The sequence below is a fragment of the Lynx canadensis genome, chromosome F1 (assembly GCF_007474595.2).
Source record: "Lynx canadensis isolate LIC74 chromosome F1, mLynCan4.pri.v2, whole genome shotgun sequence".
NCBI classification, from domain to species: domain Eukaryota; kingdom Metazoa; phylum Chordata; class Mammalia; order Carnivora; family Felidae; genus Lynx; species Lynx canadensis.
The window spans coordinates 65,159,450-65,181,403 of record NC_044319.2 but is presented as its reverse complement, the minus strand read 5'-3'; the positions used below and the strand labels follow the sequence as shown (position 1 = coordinate 65,181,403).

At 52.8% G+C, this 21,954-nt stretch overlaps 1 non-coding gene across 1 annotated transcript; it reads right to left on the bottom strand.

Annotated features, from left to right (window-relative positions):
* Positions 1–21,458: 21,458 nt before the first annotated feature.
* Positions 21,459–21,532, bottom strand: TRNAR-UCU. The gene has a single exon. It is a non-coding gene; the product is annotated as a tRNA-Arg (tRNA).
* Between the last annotated feature and the right edge of the window lie 422 nt (positions 21,533–21,954).

Sequence of the window (21,954 nt, the reverse complement as noted above, 5' to 3'; positions counted from 1 at the left end):
TACCTACACCCACAAGAAGGGAGCAAATCCTTTGTCGCATTCCCATGCAAACCCAGTGAGCCACACAGCAGGGCCCAAATGGATTTGCTCTGGAAACACTCTGCCTCACCCGCTCTCCTTCCCCAGATTCTCAAATGTGTTCCAGAGACTCTGTTCAACCCCATCCCGTGTCCTTCCTCTTTTCCACATCCTTAATTCTTTAAACAACTTTCCATTGATCTCTGTTCTTCCTTTCCTTTCCTTTCCTCATTCTGTTTTTCCAGAAGTTATTTCCTAACTGGTCATGCTTGATCCTGAGATTTATTTCTGTTCATTGCTTCCTCTCGAAACCTAGCACATTACAATTCTAGAAACTTGTCCTATGGTATTTTGTGGCTCCAAAATTGAAGGTGTCCCTGTAGCACCGGGCTTGGCAAACTTTGGGCTGAATCCAGCCTGTGGTCCAACTCTGTGAGGATCCCAAGCTAAGGACAGTTTTCATATTTCTTTAAAGGATTACAAATCCACATAATGATGTACGTTCCACAGAGACAGAAGAGCCCACAAAACCTAAAACATTTATCACCTGACCCTGTGCTGGAAACGTTTGCCAGCCCTTGTTTTAGACTCTGGAAAACTTCTCGTCTATTGCCATCCTCGGGTAACTTGATTATTTTCTGAGGTCCTCTCCCGGTTTGAAAGCAGAGGATACAGGGCAACCAGCGTGCACCGGAGCTGGAGCCAAAGGCCCCTGATATTTTCCTCCATGCGGCACGACCATTATGAGAAGAGTTTAGGATTTCTTTTCATTTCAACTGACTGTCTGGGGGTTGGTCATAGAGAACAACGCCTCAGATCACGGCCTTTCCATTGCCAGCGTATCTGGCGTCCACTGGACAACCAGCAGAGGAAGAGAGAAAGAGTTGATATGGTTGTGCGGGAGAAAGGTCCGAGTAACTTCCTCCTGGTGCATCCCAGGTGGTGGGATCCCCGGAGCCTCACCAGGAGACACGTCGATGTTCCTATTTTGCCATTCCAGTGATGCGTCCTCGCTCTACCCAACCCTCTGTTAGCAGGCCGAGGTGTCCCTGGAGAAGTACAGAGCCTGGGAGTTGTGATGGCAGCGTCTCCAGGGATGGGGATGTTGGTTATGCCAGGGGGCGTGAGAATTTGTAACAGCATATCCCGGGAAAGCCTCCACGAAGAACCCTGAGCCTTAGGAGGGGAACGTGCTCTCTGCCAAATAGGATGCGAGCAAAATGGCAGAGAACCAACAACACACGGAAGCAGGTTCTATAGCCAAGACCCACCTAACTGCAGGCACGTGCTAGCTGTAGAACAGGTAAGCCCACAGATGGCGAGAGGCGATTCGAGAGAGAAACATAAAAACAATGACAACAGGGGCGCCTGGGTAGCTCAGTTGGTGGAGGGTCCGACTCTTGATTTTGGCTCAGGTCATGATCTCACGGTTCGTGGGTTCAGCCCCGAGTAGGTGCTCTGCGTTGGCAGCACGGAGCCTGCTTGGGATTCTCCCGTTCTCCCTCTCTCTCTGCCCCTCCCCCATGTCCTCTCTCTTAAAATAAATAAACTTAAAAAAAAAAAGAGAGAGAGACCATAATAATGTCAAGGGAGAACGACCCTATGTGGTCCAAATGTCACTCTTACTAGAATGTAAGAGACCCCTACAGTAATTTTCACCGTTACATGAATGGTTAGGTTATTAAACCTATGTGAACTGAAAATCTTAAGCAAGTTCCATGCTCAGCGCGGAGCCCGACATGGGGCTCGATCCCACGACCCTGGGATCATGACCTGAGCTGAAATCAAGAGTCAGACACTCAACCAGCTGAGCCACCCAGACATCCCTGTTCCTCTTTTGCCTAGAGCCCTTGTTGAGGGCCACATGGTGATAGAGGACCGGACGACAGAAGGACAGGGGCAGATACTGGGAGGAAGAGCACGGATGAAACACGGCAGCCAGAACTCTGATTCCGGGCAAGTTACCCACCTCTCTGTGTCTCACGTTTGTCATCACCAAAGTCAGAGCAACCTCCACTTTTCAGGGATCTTATGAGGACTGGAGATTCTTTTTCTGTTTCTTTTTTTTTTTTCTATTCATTTATTTTTGGGAGAGTGCAAGCAGGAGAGGGGCAGAGAGAGAGGGGGAGACACAGAATCCGAAGCAGACTCCGGGCTCCGAGCCGTCAGCACAGAGCCCATGCGGGGCCCGAACCCACAGACCGCGAGATCATGACCTGAGCCGAAGTCCGACGCTCAACCGACTGAGCCAGCCAGGCTCAGTCTTTTCCTAACGTCCCTGGCTGGCAGCGGACGGTCTGGAGGAAAGGGGGAGGGTGTGCAGGTGCCAGGGGCTCGCGCCCCAGGAAGCACGGTGGCCTGGACCTCGGCAGTGCAAACTTCCGTGTCCCTCGGGGATGAGAGATTCCCAAACCGGCACTTCTCGCATCAGTCCCACGGTGACTATGGCAGCTCCCAGCAGCAAAACCCTCCCAGTCTGGGCCAGGAAGCACCAGCACAACACGTGCCAGTCAAACTCCCCCCTGCACTGCTTGCCAGGCACCCCCCGGCGCCCCCTACCTCTCCTGCCCCTCGCTTCAGACCTCCTGCTTGCAACAGTCTCAGCCTCCGCGGAGCCTCCAAACTCCTCCACCCACGTGGCGGGAGCCACTCGGGTCTGAGAACGGGAGTCGGTGAAGGAAGAAACAGAACGTCGGGGAAAACGTGCGGCCCAAACTGCGCTGGCCTGAGAGTGTCCCCCGTTTCCCGCCCCGTGGCTGGCTCTGTGGGGGGTGACCACGCGGTAGGTCTGTCCCCACCTCTGCAAGGTCTCTGACCCCAAAATTGATAGAATCACTGTGAAAGCAGTGCCGCACACCTGGGTGATAGGAGCCCCCCCCCCCCCCCAGGACGGAGCCATCTCGTTCCCAAGCACACAGTCTGAAGACCCTTGCACGAGGAGATACGAGAACCTTCCAGCAGCACGGTTCATAATAGAGAAAGCCTGGGAACGAAGCATGTGCCCCGCGGAGGCCGGATATATTAATAAATTGTGCTGTCTTCATACCATACATCGATGAGCATAAACAAACTGTTGTGCCTCGAAGAACGTGGGTAAATCTCAGAAAACACAGTCATGAGGGAACAAAGAGAGTCATGAGGGAACCGTGTATATTCAGTTTAAAAATAAGCAAAACTAGGTAACTGATTATTTCGGGCTAGCTGCGTTTGAGATAAAACATACAGAAAGCTAAGGGGACGAGGGTCACCCGTGGGGGCTGGGGGCCAAAACCCCAGTTGTCAAAACAACTGCTTGGGACTTGAGTGTTTAGTTTATGATTGTAGGTACACGTTTTAAACTGTTTCTATATTCTACATACATTTGGGGGTGTGAATGGTTTATTTCACGGTAAAGAATTAATGTCACCCAGGGGGCGCCTCGGTGGCTCAGTCGGTTAAGCGCCCGGCTTCGGCTCAGGTCATGATCTCGCGGTCTGTGGGTCCGAGCCCCGCGTCGGGCTCTGTGCTGATGGCTCGGAGCCCGGAGCCTGCTTCCGATTCTGTGTCTCCCTCTCTCTCTCTGCCCCTCCCTCGCTCACTCTCTCTGTCTCTCAAGATAAAGAAATAAACATTTAACTTTTTCTTTTAATATTTTTTTAAATTCAAATCCCAGTCAATAGGGATGCCTGGGTGGCTCAGTCGGTTAAGCCCCTGACTTCGGCTCAGGTCATGATCTCGCGGTCCATGGGTTCCAGCCCCGCGTCGGGCTCTGTGCTGACAGCTCGGGGCCTGGAACCTGCTTCGGATTCTGTGCCTCCCTCTCTCTCTGCCTCTCCCCACTTACACTCTCTCTCTCTCTCTCTCTCTCTCTCTCTCTCTCTCTCTCTCTCAAAAATAAACAAACATTAAAAAATGAAAAATAATAAAAAAAGAACTAATGTCACCCAAATGAGCACGGGCCACTTGGGCAGCCCCCACTCTCCTCCACACTGCCCTGAGCACAGCAGGGGCACCAGGGCGGCCTCTACAGAAGAGCCAATTTGACCAAAAGTCTGCGGCAGATGGAAACGATGTGCAAGATGCACTTTTTGTGCAACACACAGCAGAACTTGACCTCGACCTGTACTCACTCCTCGGGCCTCCTTTTCTCTGCACGGCGCCTACATACGCTCTCTTTCTCCCAACTCCAGCTCCTCCAGAGCCTTCAGGAAGCCCCTCCGTCAACCCTGAGGATCCACTCTCCCACCTCGGGCGGCCCACCGACCTGCCCGCTCTCGCCCCCACACGGGACAGGCCGACACAGGCAGTGACACGGAATTTTATGTCTCATCCCCAAAATAAATACATAAAAAACCCCAAACCGGTAAAGGTCACGACTAACACCTTCCAGAAAACAAAAGCACAGATGCGTAGGAACCCACTGGGGTCAAAAAGAAACGGAAACCCATGAAGCACTGACACATGAAGCCGCTGAGGATCTCACTGGAGAACAGAAGCCACCGCATCCTTCCCTGGTTAATGGTCTCACCTCGTTGTTCAGGAAGAAACCAGAACGGCTGGGTGTGCAGCCCTGTGTCTTCCTTGTAAACCCACCTGTCAAGCCTGTCTTTCTCCAAATCTTCCCAAATCAGTGCACGGCCATCCGATGACTCCAGTCGGAGACGTGCCCGGTTCCCATTTTATCACCGTTCACACCCGCACACCGGATCACATCTGCCGGTCTGGTCAATCTGTATCTTTAGAACATCTCCAACCCACATCCCATTATCCCCAGACAGCAGCGTCCCCCTCCCCGCCATGATGCCTCTGGGCCAGCCCGCGTCCTCAGCCGTGGTCCTTCATGTGGCCCTTTTACCCCACCCCGTGGCTGGGGGGCCCTGGTGCTCCTGCTGGAGAATTCCCAGTCCCCTCCCGCCTCACCAACTGGCAAAGACTTCCTGTTCATCCCAAACAGAGTGGGGACAGCTGTCAGTCTCTTCTTTATTCCCTTCCTAACACACTAATTACCAAGGCAGCCGCCCCATTTCCTGTTTCTGCCGCTTTCCTGTCGGTCCTGTCAGTCTCTGCTACCTGCACACACGCCTCATGAGGGTCAGGACCTCGTGGGTCGTGGGGATCATTATTCTCCCGGTTGCTAGCACCGTGACTGGCATAAAAGAGCTGCTAGAGGTGGTGACAAGAGAGAAAGTGACAAACCCATCATAAGCCACAATACAATCACTTCAGCCTCAATTAATCCTTCCCATCTTCTGTGTCAGTCGTTGTGTGGGGGACGGAGAGATAAGGGACATGCAATACCGCGCGGGGAACGCCATGTCAGGATCGCACAGGATGTGACGGAGGGAGGGCACCGGGTTCCCACGGGCCGGGTGGGGAGGGAAGGCGGGAAAGGTGACACAGAGGAGTCTGGAGCTCGGAGGATGTTTTAAGTCACCAGGTGCGGAAATGGAGGACATTCCAAGTGCCAAGAAGATAAAGTGTCCCGACCTGAGGAGACGTTGCCCCTCATGGCTCTTCTCATGGAACCCCACCCCAGCTGGACCTGCGTGAGCCAAGGACAGGGATGCTGCCCTGGGGACGCTCTCCTGTCCTTAAGCCCAAAGCAGACACAGGTGCCACATCTCAGCCCTTTGCCTCCAGGGGCTCCCGTCTTTATCTCAGACAAACCCAAATGTAAGACACAGGCCACCCCCTATAAGACGCAGGCCACCGCCTCACCCTATAGGACACAGGCCACCCCCTATAAGACGCAGGCCACCCCCTCCCCCTATAGGACACAGGCCACCCCCTATAAGACACAGGCCACCCCCTCCCCCTATAAGACACAGGCCACCCTCTGTAAGACACAGGTCACCCCCTCCCCTATAAGAAACAGGCCACCCCTGTAACACACAGGTCACCCCCTGTAACACACAGGCCACCCCCTATAAGAAGCAGGCCCCCCCTGTAAGACACAGGTCACCCCTGTAAGACACAGGTCACCCCCTGTAAGACACAGGTCACCCCTGTAAGACACAGGCCACCCCCTGTAAGACACAGACCACCCCCTCCCCTATAAGACACAGGTCACCCCCTGTAAGACACAGGTCACCCCCTGTAAGACACAGGCCACCCCCTCCCCTATAAGACACAGGCCACCCCCTCCCCTATAAGACACAGACCACCCCCTGTAAGACACAGGTTACCCCCTGTAAGACACAGGTCACCCCTGTAAGACACAGGTCACCCCCTGTAAGACACAGGCCACCCCCTCCCCTATAAGACACAGACCACCCCCTGTAAGACACAGGTCACCCCCTGTAAGACACAGGTCACCCCTGTAAGACACAGGTCACCCCCTGTAAGACACAGGTCACCCTCTGTAAGACACAGGCCACCCCCTCCCCTATAAGACACAGACCACCCCCTGTAAGACACAGGTCACCCCCTGTAAGACACAGGCCATCCCCTGTAAGACACAGGCCACCCCCTCCCCTATAAGACACAGACTACCCCCTGTAAGACACAGGTCACCCCCTGTAAGACACAGGCCATCCCCTGTAAGACACAGGCCACCCCCTCCCCTATAAGACACAGACCACCCCCTGTAAGACACAGGCCACCCCCTCCCCTATAAGACACAGACCACCCCCTGTAAGACACAGGTCACCCCCTGTAAGACACAGGCCATCCCCTGTAAGACACAGGCCACCCCCTCCCCTATAAGACACAGACCACCCCCTGTAAGACACAGGCCATCCCCTGTAAGACACAGGCCACCCCCTCCCCTATAAGACACAGACCACCCCCTGTAAGACACAGGTCACCCCCTGTAAGACACAGGTCACCCCCTGTAAGACACAGGCCACCCCCTCCCCTATAAGACACAGACCACCCCCTGTAAGACACAGGTCACCCCTGTAAGACACAGGCCATCCCCTGTAAGACACAGGCCACCCACCTGTAAGACACAGGCCACCCCTGTAAGACACAGGCCACCCCCTGTAACACACAGGCCACCCCCTATAAGAAGCAGGCCCCCCCATAAGACACAGGTCACCCCTGTAAGACACAGGTCACCCCCTGTAAGACACAGGCCACCCCCTCCCCTATAAGACACAGACCACCCCCTGTAAGACACAGGTCACCCCTGTAAGACACAGGTCACCCCCTGTAAGACACAGGCCATCTCCTGTAAGACACAGGCCACCCCTTCCCCTATAAGACACAGACCACTCCCTGTAAGACACAGGCCACCCCTGTAAGACACAGGCCACCCACCTGTAAGATACAGCCACCCGCCTGTATAAGGGAAAGACTTCAAGCATCAGCAGTGACTTGGAATGCATTCCCTGAGTGCAAGTTTTCTACGTGAACCTGAATGAGAAACTCACCTCAGAGTTGACCTCTCCAGCGTCCCGGCTTCACCAGCGTTCAGTGAAGCAGAGCTGTCCAGGAACCTTCTGGAACTGTGTGCCAATGAGAGGCCCCTGTGGCTGTCCTTTTAACGTTATTCTATTTAATCCTTTATGATTAGGTGGCAGGGCGGGGGGAGGCACAGAAGTAGAGAGTAATAGCCAGACCCTGAATATAACCTTCGGTTTCTAAGATCTTTGGATTCACAGGTACCATTTCTGAATTATACTCAGTTAAGATGTTTTCCACACCAAGGGCTTGGAATTCAGCTTTGAAAACAAGCAAAAACAAATTATAATTAGAAGGACCTTTAGAAATATTACTGTTCACGGGGCGCCTGGGTGGCGCAGTCGGTTAAGCGTCCGACTTCAGCCAGGTCACCATCTCGCGGTCCGGGAGTTCGAGCCCCGCGTCAGGCTCTGGGCTGATGGCTCAGAGCCTGGAGCCTGTTTCCGATTCTGTGTCTCCCTCTCTCTCTGCCCCTCCCCCGTTCATGCTCTGTCTCTCTCTGTCCCAAAAATAAATAAAAAAAAAAAAAAAAAAAAAAAAAGAAATATTACTGTTCACCCTTCATTGAGACTCAGACCCATATATTAAGACTAAACACGTGGGGCGCCTGGGTGGCGCAGTCGGTTGAGCGTCCGACTTCGGCCAGGTCACGATCTCGCGGTCCGTGAGTTCGAGCCCCGCGTCAGGCTCTGGGCTGGCGGCTCGGAGCCTGGAGCCTGTTTCCGATTCTGTGTCTCCCTCTCTCTCTGCCCCTCCCCCGTTCATGCTCTGTCTCTCTCTGTCCCAAAAATAAATAAACGTTGAAAAAAAAATTAAAAAAAATAAATAAATAAATAAAAAAAAAAAAAAAAAAAAAAAAGACTAAACACGTAATCAAGACGCTTGTGATGGTTAATTTTACGGGTCAACTTGACCGAGTCGTCGGTGCCCAGATATTTAGTCAAACATTATTCTGCTGTGTCTGGATGAGATTAACGTTTGAAAGGATGAGTTCAGGACAGCGCACCGCCCTCCCCAAGGTGCCCTCCCCAAGGTGGGCGGGCCTCACCCAATCAGTCAAAGACCTAAGCAGGACAAAAGGCAGACTAAGGCAGAATTATTCTTCTCTGCCTGACAGTCTTGGGGTCGGGACATCAGTCCCCTGCCTTTTGAATTTCTACTTGGGCTGGAACTTGCATCACTGACTCTTGATTTTCACACCTTCGGACTCAGACTAGCATCATACTCTCGGCTCTCCTTGGTCTAAACTCGGTCTCTATCACGGTGTGAGCCAATTCCTTCTAGTAAATCTCTTCCCCTCCCCTCCCCTCGCCCCCCTTCTCTCTCTCTTTCCCTCCCTCTCCCTCTCCCCTCCCTTCTCTCTCTCCCCCTCCCCCCTCCCCTCCTGTCCTCTCTCCCTCTCTCAGGCACACACACACAACACACACACCCCACTGGTTCTGTCTCCCGCGAGAGCCTACCCTGTTGGACGGCCTCCCAAGGGAACCACCACACCAGCCTCCACAGGTTGCACCATCACCCAGCAGTTCTAGGGCTGGTCGGACAGCACGCCCTTGGCCGCCTTCTCCAGCCGGCCCTGCCATTGTCCCGTGGGGCTCTGGGTCCACCCGGGAGGCCTGTCCAGACTCCTGCCTTCTCCCTTCTTCGCCTTTGCCATCTCTCTCAACCTCCTCTTTCCTTCGGCTGCAGCCAGGGCCTTTCTTCATGTGAAACGACGCAGCCCAATACCGTGCTCGGGGAATAACCGCGTATTATTACAGCTAGTTCTCTGACTTAGCCCAGGGTTTTGTCGACTTCTGACCCAACCGTTCGCCCCTTCTGACCTCACTTCCATGCACATCTGGCTTCACATCTACGGCCATCTATAGAAAACCACCACTCGCCAATATGCTAACCCCCCTGGGCCTCTGCCCTTCCTTTGCATTCACGCCCCTCTCCCCAGATTGTAACTCAGACATGTCAACGGTTGGCGCTCCCCACTCTTGCCCAGGCTGCTGGAGAAGATCACACAACTATCAGCTAGTGACAGCAGACTCGCTCTGCACAAACACGCGTTTCCTCCTCGGCTGACTCCAGATGTCAATAATAATTACGTCAAGATTTCTCCACTCTCCTCAGATATTTGATCCCTCTACATCTGAGTTCGGTCTCAGAAAATTACTTATATTCCTACTTCACGGAAGATACGGAATCTAATTTTCTAACTGCAGTGGGTCAAATAGTGGCCCCACAGTAGACACCCAGATCTTCAAACCTGGGAACCGTGACTTTTATTTGGGAAAAAAAAAATCATCTTTGCAGGTGCAATTAAGATAAGGATCTCAAGGTGAGATCGTTCTGGATTTAGGGTGAGCCTTAAACCCAGTGGCGGGTGTCTCTGTAAGAGAAAGGCAGAGAGAGGTCTGGGACCCGGAGAAACCAGCCATGTGGAGACAGAGGCAGGGATTGGGGGTGTGCAGTCCCAAGCCAGGGAACCCCTTCGGGGAAAGTGACACCTTGATGATACGTTATCGAGACTTCCAGCCTCCAAAACTGTGGGAGAATAAATCTCTGTGGTTCGTAAGCTATCCCATTTGGGGTAATTTGTTACGGCATTTCTAGGAAACTAGCAACACTGACTGACTTAACACCTGCCTCCAGGCCACCCTGTCCTCTCTCTCTCCAGTTACAAGGACAGAGGTGACAACGTCCTGTTTAAGTCTCCAGCTGGGCTGCGGATCCCACAGCAAGACCTTGGGGTTAATGGCACAAGTCTCAAGAGAGATGCCAGGCCCTGACTCCCAGCCCGCCACTTACCGCAGGACCTTGGTTCCTCCCACAGCCCACCCGTGCCTCAGTTTCCTCATCTCAGAAAATGGGACACTAGCAGCAGTCCCTCTCAGCGAGGCTTTGTAAACGAGACGATGCTCTTAGAATGGTTCCCGCATCCGGAAGGGCACCATAACTTTCCTATTAACTCTGGCTGCCTCCTTAGGGACTCAACCACCTACTAACTACTCCCTCTTGATCCTTCTTTGCACGAGAACTTCCACGAGCAGCGAAACATTCTCAACCACCCCCTTTCCAAAACTGACACCTCACTCCCTCATCACACCCGCCCCTTCAGCTCCCACCGCCCACACCCCCAGACTCCAATCCGCGAGGGAGAGCTTGGCTTTATAAACTCCCTGCGTCCACGTCCTCACCTTTCCCCACTGTGAACTCCCAGAACCCCTCTGCCTCCCACCGGGACCGCAGCTGACGAGGCCGCCTATCACTAAATCCCACAGAAAACACCAGTCCTTTTTTGAGCAACATTTGCACGGTGCCACAGGCACACTTTCGAGAAGCTTCTCTCAGCCAGCTCGACAGCAGCCCTCCTGGTTTTCTTCCTCTCTGACGGGCCTCATTTGCTGGCTTCTGCCTCCTGTAACGATTCCTTAAGTGATGGGGTCTTCGGGGCTCCTTCTTGGCCGTTCTTCCTTGTTCGCTCTACATTCCCCGAGCCCTTGACCACACCCCGCACGTCCATTTACTCTCGACAGGTGGGTGACTCCTAACTTGTGCCTCTGGCCCGATTTCTCTGCAGAGTGCCAGGTCCTCGCTGGCATACCTGCCCCCCCACGTGACAGGTCTCAAATTCAGCACATCCAAAGGGGGAACACTCGTCCCCCAGGCCCTTCTGAGAATCTGCGTCTTGTCCTGTACTCCCTGTTTCACCAAGTGAAGCGTCCGTTCCGTCCTCCGCCCAACACAGAAAGCTGGGTGCCATCCTGGGCCGTTCTCCTTCCCATCCCCCTCTCACAACCAATTTCCAGCAAGCTTTCTCCACCCATGCAACCTCTCTCAGATCCATCAACTTCTCTCCGGCTCCACTGCCCTAATATAAGCCTGGCCCACATCACACATACTTTCGAACTCATGTCTGATCAGGCCTCCCCTCCATCCTGCTCCAAATATCAGCTAGAATAACCTTCCCAAAATAGAAATCTGAGTGTGGTCACCATCCCCTTACACATACACACTTAAAATCTTTCATTGGTTGGTATTTGCTCTATTTTTAGAAAAAAAATTTTTAACATTTATTTGTTTTTTGAGAGACAGGAGAGACAGAGCATGGGCAGGGGAGGGGCAGAGAGAGAGAGGGAGACACAGAATCCGAAGCAGGCTCCAGGGTCTGAGCGGTCAGCACAGAGCCCGACACGGGGCTGGAACCTGGGAACCACAAGATCATGATCTGAGCCGAAGTTGGACACCTGACAGAGGGAGCCACCCAGGCACTCCTGGTATTTGCTCTTAATATAAAATCTTGGAATAAAATCCAGAGGTGGGGGCCAGCGAAATGGGTGAGGGCAGTGCTGGGCATGTAATTTACAGCATGGTGAGTATAGTTAATAATTATTATATTGTATATTTGAAAGTTGCTACGAGAGTAGCTCTTAAAAGTTCTCATCACAAGAAAATAAAAATCCTAAGTGTGTGTGGAAATGGAGGTCAACTAGACTCATTGTTAAGGGAAAAAAACCCAAATACTTTAAAAAGGTTTATCAGCCTCTCCACAATCTGACTCTCAGGATTCTGCCCCATAGCCCACCCGGCATCTCTGTGTTCTCGCCTTCGGTCATGGGTTAATACCTCTTCTTCCGGGAAGCCCTCCATAACTCTCTGGCTTCCAAGTAGTCCGTGACACCGTCTGGACTTCCCCTAGCAGAGAACTCAGCAGAAGTCGGGATGATAATCAGTGTTTTCCACACTATACAGCAAGCTCCGTCTGCCAAGACCAGTCATGACCGCCTCGTTGCCCCCGATGGCCCCCACCGGCTTCCAAAACTTCTGTCACAGAGCAGGCACTTAATGGAGACCAGCTGAGCAAATGAACGAGCACCGCTTTTCCTGTGAATGAGTCAGTACGTCGCTCTGACTGAATTCCCTATGAGTCATGACTGAATTTGTATATGTAAAATGACCATAATTAAGAGTTATTGACTGAATTAACGGAGAGGAAGCAATTAGAGCGATCTGTCCCAGAATTCTCCCATAGTGTCAGTTAATTTGAAGGAAAGAAATTACGGAATGAAAAGCTGGACACCAGGAGCAGTTTCGTCGTGGGACCTAAGCGCCCTGGAGAAAAAACGCTAACGGACACGGCATTCTGGGCCAGTTAGACCATAAAAAAGATCACTTACAGCCGACTAGAAGGGCGCTGAAGGGCCAGCTTGGACCCCATGAAGAAATGCACATCTAGTTAAGGAAACGAGGAGGGAAGTTGGGCATAGGAAGGGCTGGAGAACTAATCCCAGATCTGAGAAACTCCGAGAAGCACATCTCATAATCTGGACAAAGTTGGTCTCTGTAGCCTAGACTTCCCACACCTCTAACCAACACTCTTTTTCTTCCCCACGCTCTTTCCAGGTAAATCTGACATTTTACTTGTCGTCTTTCAAAGATGGATCACGGATGAGGTTTACAGACGACAAATGCCCTGAAACAGGGGACGTGTGGTTTTGGCCAAAACTAAGGCAGAAAAGAACGCATTTTGGTGTTCCTGCTTTAACACAAAGGAGGACGGTAGAGAAGCATCTACGAAACGCCACTCCCGAATCAGAGGGTGCATGCCCCGGGCGAGAACGTGGACTTCCCAGAGAAGGAAGGCTGGAAAAACCCGGCTGGCGACGTTGCGAGCGCTTTCCAGCAGGTGGCACCCTGAAACAACTCATGCAAAACACAGGCGCCCACGCCCGTGAGTCACATCTACATTGGAAGCATTAAAATCACCTCCCTTTTGAGATCTATACATTCTGATCACACGCTCGGGAGATTGTGGAGTCTGTGGCCTCCGTAAAGCACACACACACACACACATGCGCGTAGACACATTCCCCCGCCAGGCAAAAGAATGGCAACGATACTATATTATGAAAGGAAACACTAACAAGCCCGACGTACAAATGTGCACATAGAGGTACGTGAATGGAGTCTGTTTCTCCGGGCCAATCCGTCTCCTCCAAATGAGCTCTTAAAACCGTCCAGTAAACACTCCACCTCCCTGCTGCGTTCTCACTCTCTGTTCACAATGACTAACCCAACACCGTTCCACGCTCTCTTCAAACATCCACCGTCCTCCTGGTCCCACCTTCTCTGACAACTCAATTTGAAAGAAGGAGGAGGACTTGGGGGAGGACGGCGTGGACTGGCTCCGCCATCAGGTGAGATCTCTTACCTTCCCGACGTCTGATCTGCACACACGTTCCTTTTTCACCCTCTGTCTGTGCTGGAGTCGTAATAAAGGGGCACCTGCCAGCTTCCCAGAGGTGACCCCTTCCCGCGTGCACGACATCCATTCGCCTCCACCTTCTCACAGACCCTGGCGATCATCCGTGCCTCGCTTCTCTCTCTCTCCCGAATATTCAAACTCTCCCTCTCAACAGTTTCCTTCCCTGTGGATTTCAAGGGGCTCAAGTCTCTGCCACAAACTAAACGGGTGGGGGTCCAGATACAGGCTGGCCGTGAGCTGATCGCTGTCGAGATCAGGGACGGCCCCCTGATGCTCCATCCAGTTTATTTACGAAAGCGTCCGTAATCAGACACCTTAAAGTAGGAAAACAAGAAAGGTTTCCTTCTTTGGCTCCCCCCGCCCTCCAGGTCACCAGCTTCTCAGCCAAACTTCTGAGAGTGGCCTGGACCTTCTGAGCTCGTCCCTGCCGCGGGCGGCTGCGGTCTGGTTTCTTGTCTTGATGTTTCACAGACGCCGAGACGGCTCCCACCACCAACTGCCACGCCACTTGACCCAACGGTTGTGTTAGTTATGACCACTCTGGACACGTCAGTAACACGTGGCACTCCCCCAGACGCCTCCGTGGGCACTGCCTCCCCGGGCTTTGGGAGCGGTGCTGTTCCCGGTTCCTCTCCTCTCCTCTGTTCCTCTTCTCGATGCTGGAGTCGTCTTAGCTCGACCCCGGCCCCTCTCACGCGGCACCTTCCCCAGCTGACCTCACTCGCGCTTTTGGCCCCAAGTCCATCAACATGCCGCCGACTCCCCAAATCAGATCAGCAGGTCAGACCCGACCTCATGCAGACCCGACATCTCTTGGTCATCTCAGAAGCACCTCAAAATGAGAAGCCCAAAACTGAGCTCACCGTTTTCTACCCCAACCTGGCCTTCTTACCGTGTTTCTTATCCCGGTCGACGGGACGAAAGCCAGAAATCGTAGAGCCGCCCTGGACAAGGCCTTCCTCTTTCTATCATTTCCAATCTGTCACCAAATCCTGCACATTTCAGCTCACACGTAGCTCTACAACCCATCTTCTTGCCTCTCTCTCCACCGTCGTCCCCACCAGAGCTGCCCCAGCACTCGGCACTGCCCCTCGGTGCCACCCCGGCGGTGACTCTCATCAGCTCCCCCTCTCTCCTGGCACCTTCCACGCTGTTCTCTGACCTGCAGCCGGAGCCAGCTTCCTAAAATGCAAACCTAATCATGCAGTTCTTTAGCTTAAAACTTCCGGTGGTTTCCCCCTGTTTTTCAGAAAAGGACAAAACCCGCTGTAGTTCCTACTGGGTCCTGTGGGGTCAGCCCCCTGCCTCTCTCTCCGGCTCTCCGACTCCACGTCACCTTCCTTCCACCTGCCCCTCCACGGCGTGACCGCCCTCGCCTCTCTTCATCCGCTCTCCGTCACCGCAAGACCCTGGCACCCCCTGTTCCTCTGCCTGGGAAGCTCCTTCCTGCATTCTCTGCCTCATTGTTTCCTACTGATCTTTGGGACTCAACTCCAGAGTCACTGCCTGGAAGCTTTCCTGGCCTCCGGGAAGAGGTCAGCTCCTCACTGCAGACTTGCTCTGCCCCAGGGATCACCCTTTCACTCACAGCCACAATTTAAAAAAAATTTTTTTTCATTGTATTTATTTTAGAGAGAGAGAGAGAGAGCAGGGGAGAGGGGCAGAGAGAGAGCAGGGGAGAGGGGCAGAGGGAGAGAGAGACAGAGAGAGAGAGAGAGAGAGAGAGAGAGAGAGAGAGAGAGAGAGAAGGAATCCCAAGCAAGCTCAGTGCTCAGTGAAGAGCCCAACGTGGGGCTCGATCCCACAACCACGGGATATTGACCTGAGCCAAAATCAAGGCTCGGATGCTCAACTGACTGCGCCACCCAGATGCCCCCGTAGCCTCAACTTCACGTGTGACAATGTGTCTCTTCTGCTCGGCAGAGTATCCCAGCACCAGGCTCCAACGCTTGGCACAAAGTAGTTACTAACTACACATTTTTTGAATGAGAAAACGGATTAGTGTTTATTCCCCGTCAGGTTTCTAGCTCCTTAACCTGTCTCTAGATTCTCTTGTCTCTAGATTCTCTTCCCCTTCATCTCTGAGTGGACGCTCAGTTCATAAGCTCATTTTTAATCCGAACGTATTTCTTTGCTTTTATAACTCGGGCACGCCAGGCATCACTTTCACTGTCAGAGTTAAGACCGGCTAGTTATCTTTCGCCCTTAACAAGTGCAGATCTAAGAAAGTAGAACCCAAAGTTTGCACTAGAACGCAGCACAAAGCAGAAGACTTGAAGGAAATGCCGAACTTGGCCAAAGCCACCGTAGGCTCCGCTCCCGACACCTGGGGGTAAGCCACCGCCCTCCTCCGCTGTCAGGAGCACCCTTAGGGACAAGTGTTTTGAAAACACTGTTAGAAGTTTGCGCATCAATAGAAAAGAAAAAAAGTCTTGTATCCCTACAAGATACATGTACTTGGTTCCACGCCGTCTGCTGTCCTGGATGGTACTATTTCTCTCCTCAAAAGCGGCCTGCAGATGTAGCAAAAGAAAGAAAAGATAACGAGGGGCTGTGAGTGATTCCCAGGTGACGCTCCTCGGAGACCAGAGGTGGGTCTTCCGCAGGGAACGATCCCAGGAAGGGCCCCGGCCAGGACCCCAGTGGCCACGCTCCGGTCTCTTCTCCCCGCACCGCGGGGATGGACACACCTGCCTCATCCCAGGCTTCAAGGCCGTGCATCGCTCACAAGAGAGGTTTCACAGTTCTGTTCCCCATGCCGCACCACGACTGCTACAAGGCAGGGTCCCCACAGTGACCACAGGGGAAGACGTGCTCTTAGAGGGCAACTCTATGCATTTCTCCCCTCCCTTCCCCCCACCCAGCAATCCACTACGCCCGGGCATCTCCAAGGGACAGCAACAGGTGGCCCGTGGCCAAGCCCCCCACATCCTCACCACGGTCTCCAGGAAACGAGGCTGATGGCTATCCACAAATAAAGGAAGCTGACATGTGTTTTGGCTCCTACCGTGTGCCTAATTATCCAGACACTTTTACATTTTCCCTCGTTTCATTCTAGGTGTTACTTGGCTGCTCTCCAGATGAGGAAGTCAGGGCTCGAGACGCCTAGTGCACGCCCAGGGTCACACAGACGGTAAGCAGCCAGACCTCGGACAGAGACCCAGGTCCGTCGACCTCAGGCGGTCGCCTCTTCTGCTAAGCTCCTCTTCCAGCGTCTCCTGTCTTATCCCCGTCCTCCCTCCGTTCTCTCCAGGGAGCCCTCCTCAGAGCTCTCAGTGGAACAGCATTATCATCACAGAGGCATAGAGATCCACCCGCTAAGGAGGACACTGAGAAGTTGAAAGACATCCTGTTCCACTGTAATTTACAGAAATCGCTAAGGACGTAAACACCGAAATAATGTTTGGGAGAGGAAGTTCCATTTGCTATGCCTTTTAAACACAAACAAAACGAACATTTTTGCTAGTAGGTGACAACCGTTGTAATGGCAATAAATAAAAGTAATTAGTTCTCAGGCAAAATGTAAGTGATCCAGGCCCGCTCGGCTCTCCAAAGCTGATAAATCACTTTTGTAGGTGGATATTGTTCCAAAACCCTCCTCCGCTGGTGCAACGGGCACCAGCACTTGGGAACCACCGCGCCACGCCTCCCCGCTTCCAGAAGGCTTTGCCTCCAGCAGACCTGCAAACACGCCCCTGTCCCCAACCACACTAGTCCCCATCAACAGCCAAAATTAGCCTTGTAACATGGAAACCAGATCCCTGCACTCAACTGCTCAAACCCACTGATGATTCTCTACAACACAAAGGAGAGCCTGACCTACAAGCCTGACGTCTGGAATTGCCCCGAGGAAGTGTTTTGAGAATCTGCTGTAACTTCTGGTAACAACCGGGCACCACAACTAGCTGTAGAGGAAAGGGCCCCTGGGGTCCCGTCTCCTGTGATGGGCAGGTGCACCTCACACAATGGAGATTCACCTCCTGTGGCGAGGTTCTTCTGGAAGACCTACTGGAAAGCTAGCTGATGGTATCTGGGCCTAGAATTTCACTTGCTTTTACATACAAACGCAGAGAGCTTTCTGCATGGTTTAAAGCGTCCTCAATTACGCCTGAATGCAAAATGCTGCAATCTTTGCGAGGAGACTGAATTTATCTTGATCACAAATTTATCAGCAGTGCTCACCAGTTTGAAAAGCCACAACACCGCTGGTACGTGACATCCCTCGTGATGCCTAAGTCAGCCACGAGGCGTGCCTGCATTGGTCTGTGAATACGTGATAGCTGTCGTGCCACAGGTGATTCTTCGTGTAACTGTAAGACTGCCAGTGTGCTGTATGTATCACTTATTGTACATTTCTTTCCTTTCATTTTTGTCTTATATTACAAAGACATTAAACTGACTTAATATCGTGCGCAGGAAGGTTACGTTACCTATGAATTTCATCCCAGGAAAGTAAAGAAGCGAGCAAATAGCAGGCGTACTATGCAAGGCAGAGTTGGGCGTGACAGAGCTGAGAACCTCACCCTCTATGACATGCCCCATAGGCAACCCTGAGCCAACCTCCCCATCTCTCCCTCCGCTCCAGCCACTGACCTCGGTGCTTTCCCCCAAAGCCATCCAGCTGGCGCCCCCCTAAGGGTCTCTGCTGTGGCTCTTTCTCTGTTTGGACCGCCCATTCTCTGGTCTAGTTGATCTCTCTGGTTTCACTCATTCTTCATTCAATGTCACCTCCTGCGAAAGTCTTCCGTGGCCACCACGCCTCACATCACTCTACCTTCTATCATCAGTTAGGTTCTTCCAGCAGGTACATTGACCTACAATTCTATCATAGTAATATTCGCTCACCCAACCCTTATCTCTGCCATGGGAACACGCACTCCATGCGGGAAGCAGGCAGTGCTAATGTGGATCCTGGTGGGTCATGGGAAGTGGCACGACATGGGAGCTTGATGAATATTTGTAAAGTTAATGAATTCATGCATGAAGATACTGCTTGTGCCCCTGATCCCTGAAGCTACATTTCTTTCTCTCCCATCTACATAATTTATAGCCAATCTAAGTCAGCATTAATTCTTTAAATATATCCATCAAATGCCTACCATATTTCAGGCACTGAGAATACAATAATAAATAAGACACATCTTGCCCACATACTCTGTAATTAATGACCACCCCCAGCACCTCTGAAGCATTTGAGTCCTCCAGGAAAGTGACTTTCAAAGAAACCACTGATTTCTATTGTAGAGTCTGAGGCTCTTTACAATACAGCCATTATGATATTCATAAATCAGAAGTCATCCCCCACCTACTCAGAAAAAGCTATTATCACACATAAAGAAACTTTTACCAAAGTGAAAAGTCTTGTCCCCCAGTCCTTATGATACCCTTCTTCAAGTTCCCAGGATACCCCTTCCTCAGAGACTGAGGTAGCTGATGGCTGGGTGATGTGTGAGTAAGTGGAAGCTTCTAGTTCCCTTGAACGGTGGAGCTAGCAGGTACCTCTACCTACTCGGCTGAGATGAAGCTCCCAGCTAAGGCACAGAGAGAACGGTTGCTCTCTGAAGGACCCCACCTGCACAAAGTTCCAATCTATCCTCTTTCTTGGGGAGTGCAAGTCAATGTCGGCCCCAGATGATGGCTCACCGCCACCCTGGATGTTCTGGACAGCGGCTGGCCATTGAGACCCTGACCTTTCCCTACTCTGAAGCCAGGCACGCTTCCCGCATGCCAAGGGGAGACAGAAAGCAAGCCCAGAAGTGACATAGGCTATGTATTTGTGCAGAGCCGTACCATGGACTTTCTCATTCAGTTTGCCATCTGGAGGACACATAAAGCAACCTTGTCGTTATAAATAAGCAGTTCAAGTTCAGAGAGGTGTTCTTCAACCAAGATCTTCTAATTCCAAGGTAGGAAATGGAAATGGCTGGCTAAAATCATGTTTGGGGGCTGTCCACGGGCTTCAGTCCTCACCGGTATTGAGCCTCACCTGAGGGGCTGGGCTACATTGCACCCTGATCAAACATTTGAACAAATCTCAATCCAGTGCCCACTTGGGCACACGTCCCCTCCCCGTTTCCACCCCTAAACCCTCACCCCCACAATTTCATGAAGCCTTTATTCCTAGAAAACCTCTAGAACGGAGCAAGCCTTGGAACCGGCCATAATGCATGTGCACCGTTGCCCCAACTTTGAACAGTGATAGAGCGACTAACTTCCTACTTCTTATGGTGGACCGGCCACGTTCCAACAGAACGATGAAGGGGACCCCCGGCGACATAATATTCTGGACATGGGTGAAAAAGGTGACATGGGCCCCTTTGCCAAACTCTCTCCCCACCTCATCCCCCACGCAATAATTCTTCCCCTCAGAGCTTAAAGCAAAAATATCTAGGATGAGCAGGGCTAACAATAAAGAAAGACTCCAGAAGGGTCTGCCCAGGAATTTCTGGTCCCCACCGGTATCCTCCGAAGGGCACGTCCGTGGGGCCGTTGGAGGTAGTGAATACCTGAGCTGTGTTCTTCCAAAAGGACTCAGAAGGGTAAAGCCCTGTGGGCTCTTCCTGCGAGAATTCTAAGTTGCTGTAAAGCACTATCCCACTTCAAATGAAGTTCAGGAGTTTCAATTTGCTGCAGACGTGCAGGTGTCCTAAAGGCTCCCGCCAGAGTCCTCCTATCTGCCCTATCAGCTCCCACCGCTTGGCATGGTTTGGCGGCACCCTGTGTGGACTGGCCCCCCTCACCCCGCGCCAGCTTCCTGGAGCCTGAGTGCAGGGCTGCGTCCGCTGGATGCCCGTGCAGAGCCCCACGTAGGAGAGATACTGACTCCCCACCCCAGCAGAGGGAGGAGAGCTGTGTGGTGTGTCTCAGGTTTCCCGGGTTCAGCTGGGGTGGAGGTCACGTCCAAGCATGGGCGGCTCGCTCTGACTAATAGGCTGGAGCTGCAGTACGCCAGGGGGAGAGAGCCCGCCCAGCCCAGAGTAGAAACCCAAGCTCCCAGCCTTGCTGAACGTGGCCATGAGATGAGGCAGGGCAGGAGAGCAGAAGGGAAAGGAGGATGAGGAGGGCCGAGATGTCCTGATGGCGACGGGGAGTTACGGAAATAACACCCACACGCCACCCTCAGAGTCTGCCCTGCAGACAGGAAAGGCTACCAACTTTCTCCCCAGGCGCAGGAGACCTCGGAGTTTCCCGGACAAGTCCGTCTGCCACGGATAATCCGTGTGCTGCTGTGCGGTTTACTCCACGAAGACAGAGCGATGACCACATCTCACCTTGTAGACGAGAAAGTGGGTGAAGAGCTTTAGCACGGAAAGCTCCAGGAATGACAATGATGGTGAATAAATTGTCCTCTGCATGACCCCACCCGCCCCCTGAGCCACCCCGGTCAAGGGGACCCTTACCGTCGAGGACAGCTGGACGTTTCCTCAGGGGCATATGGGTCAGTCTGCCTGTTTGAGTTCTCAGATGAGAAGGAGGGAACCGCAGTGGTCCCCGAACCCGTGCCCTGGCACCCTGGTCCCTGCGTGCCCGTGGACGGTCCTAGGAGGCAAAGGATTCAATGGCTGTGTCAGTCGGGCCGAGCAGAGAGAAGCAGCAGACATCTGAGCCTCCGCTAGACAATGAAAATCCGTAAGGGAGGAACAGAGAAAGCATGAAGAGGGAGGGAAGGGAAAAGGAGAGGAGGTCCATGATTCCCAAGGAAAGAGGTTTCCTTTCTCTTCCCCAGAGCCTCCAGGGAGAGATAAATGTAATTATCAACCTAGCACGACAGCACGCAAAATAAAAGAGGCACCTGCCAGGTGACCATCTCTGCCGGGACTCGAACCCGGAACCTCTGGATTAGAAGTCCAGCGCGCTCGTCCATTGCGCCACAGAGACCTCACCACACACACAGCATCAGCACCAGAACTGAAAAAGCACATACCTTCTGCATCACCAGCCATCTCGGGCATCCTGCTCTCTCGAGCGGTGGGGGGGCAGGGACAGCTGGAAAATCTGGAGTGGAGATCCACCCGCAGGCTCCGTCAAAGCTTTTCCCAGTACCGTGGGTCCTGGGTCCTCAGAGGACTGGAGGACCGGGGCGGCAGTCGCTTTCAGTCCCAGAAGCTCGGATGGGGCAGGATGGAGCCGGAGCCTGGGCCCCCCATCCTCTCCATCCCCAGGGAGGAGGCAGGAAAGGCTCTCTATTCTCATGCTAATTAGGCAAAGCTCACCCAGCCCAGCCAGGGAACCAGGGACCAGGTCTACCGCCACCCCTCTCCCTCGCTGTGGTTTCATCCCACCCGGATGCTCTCAGACAG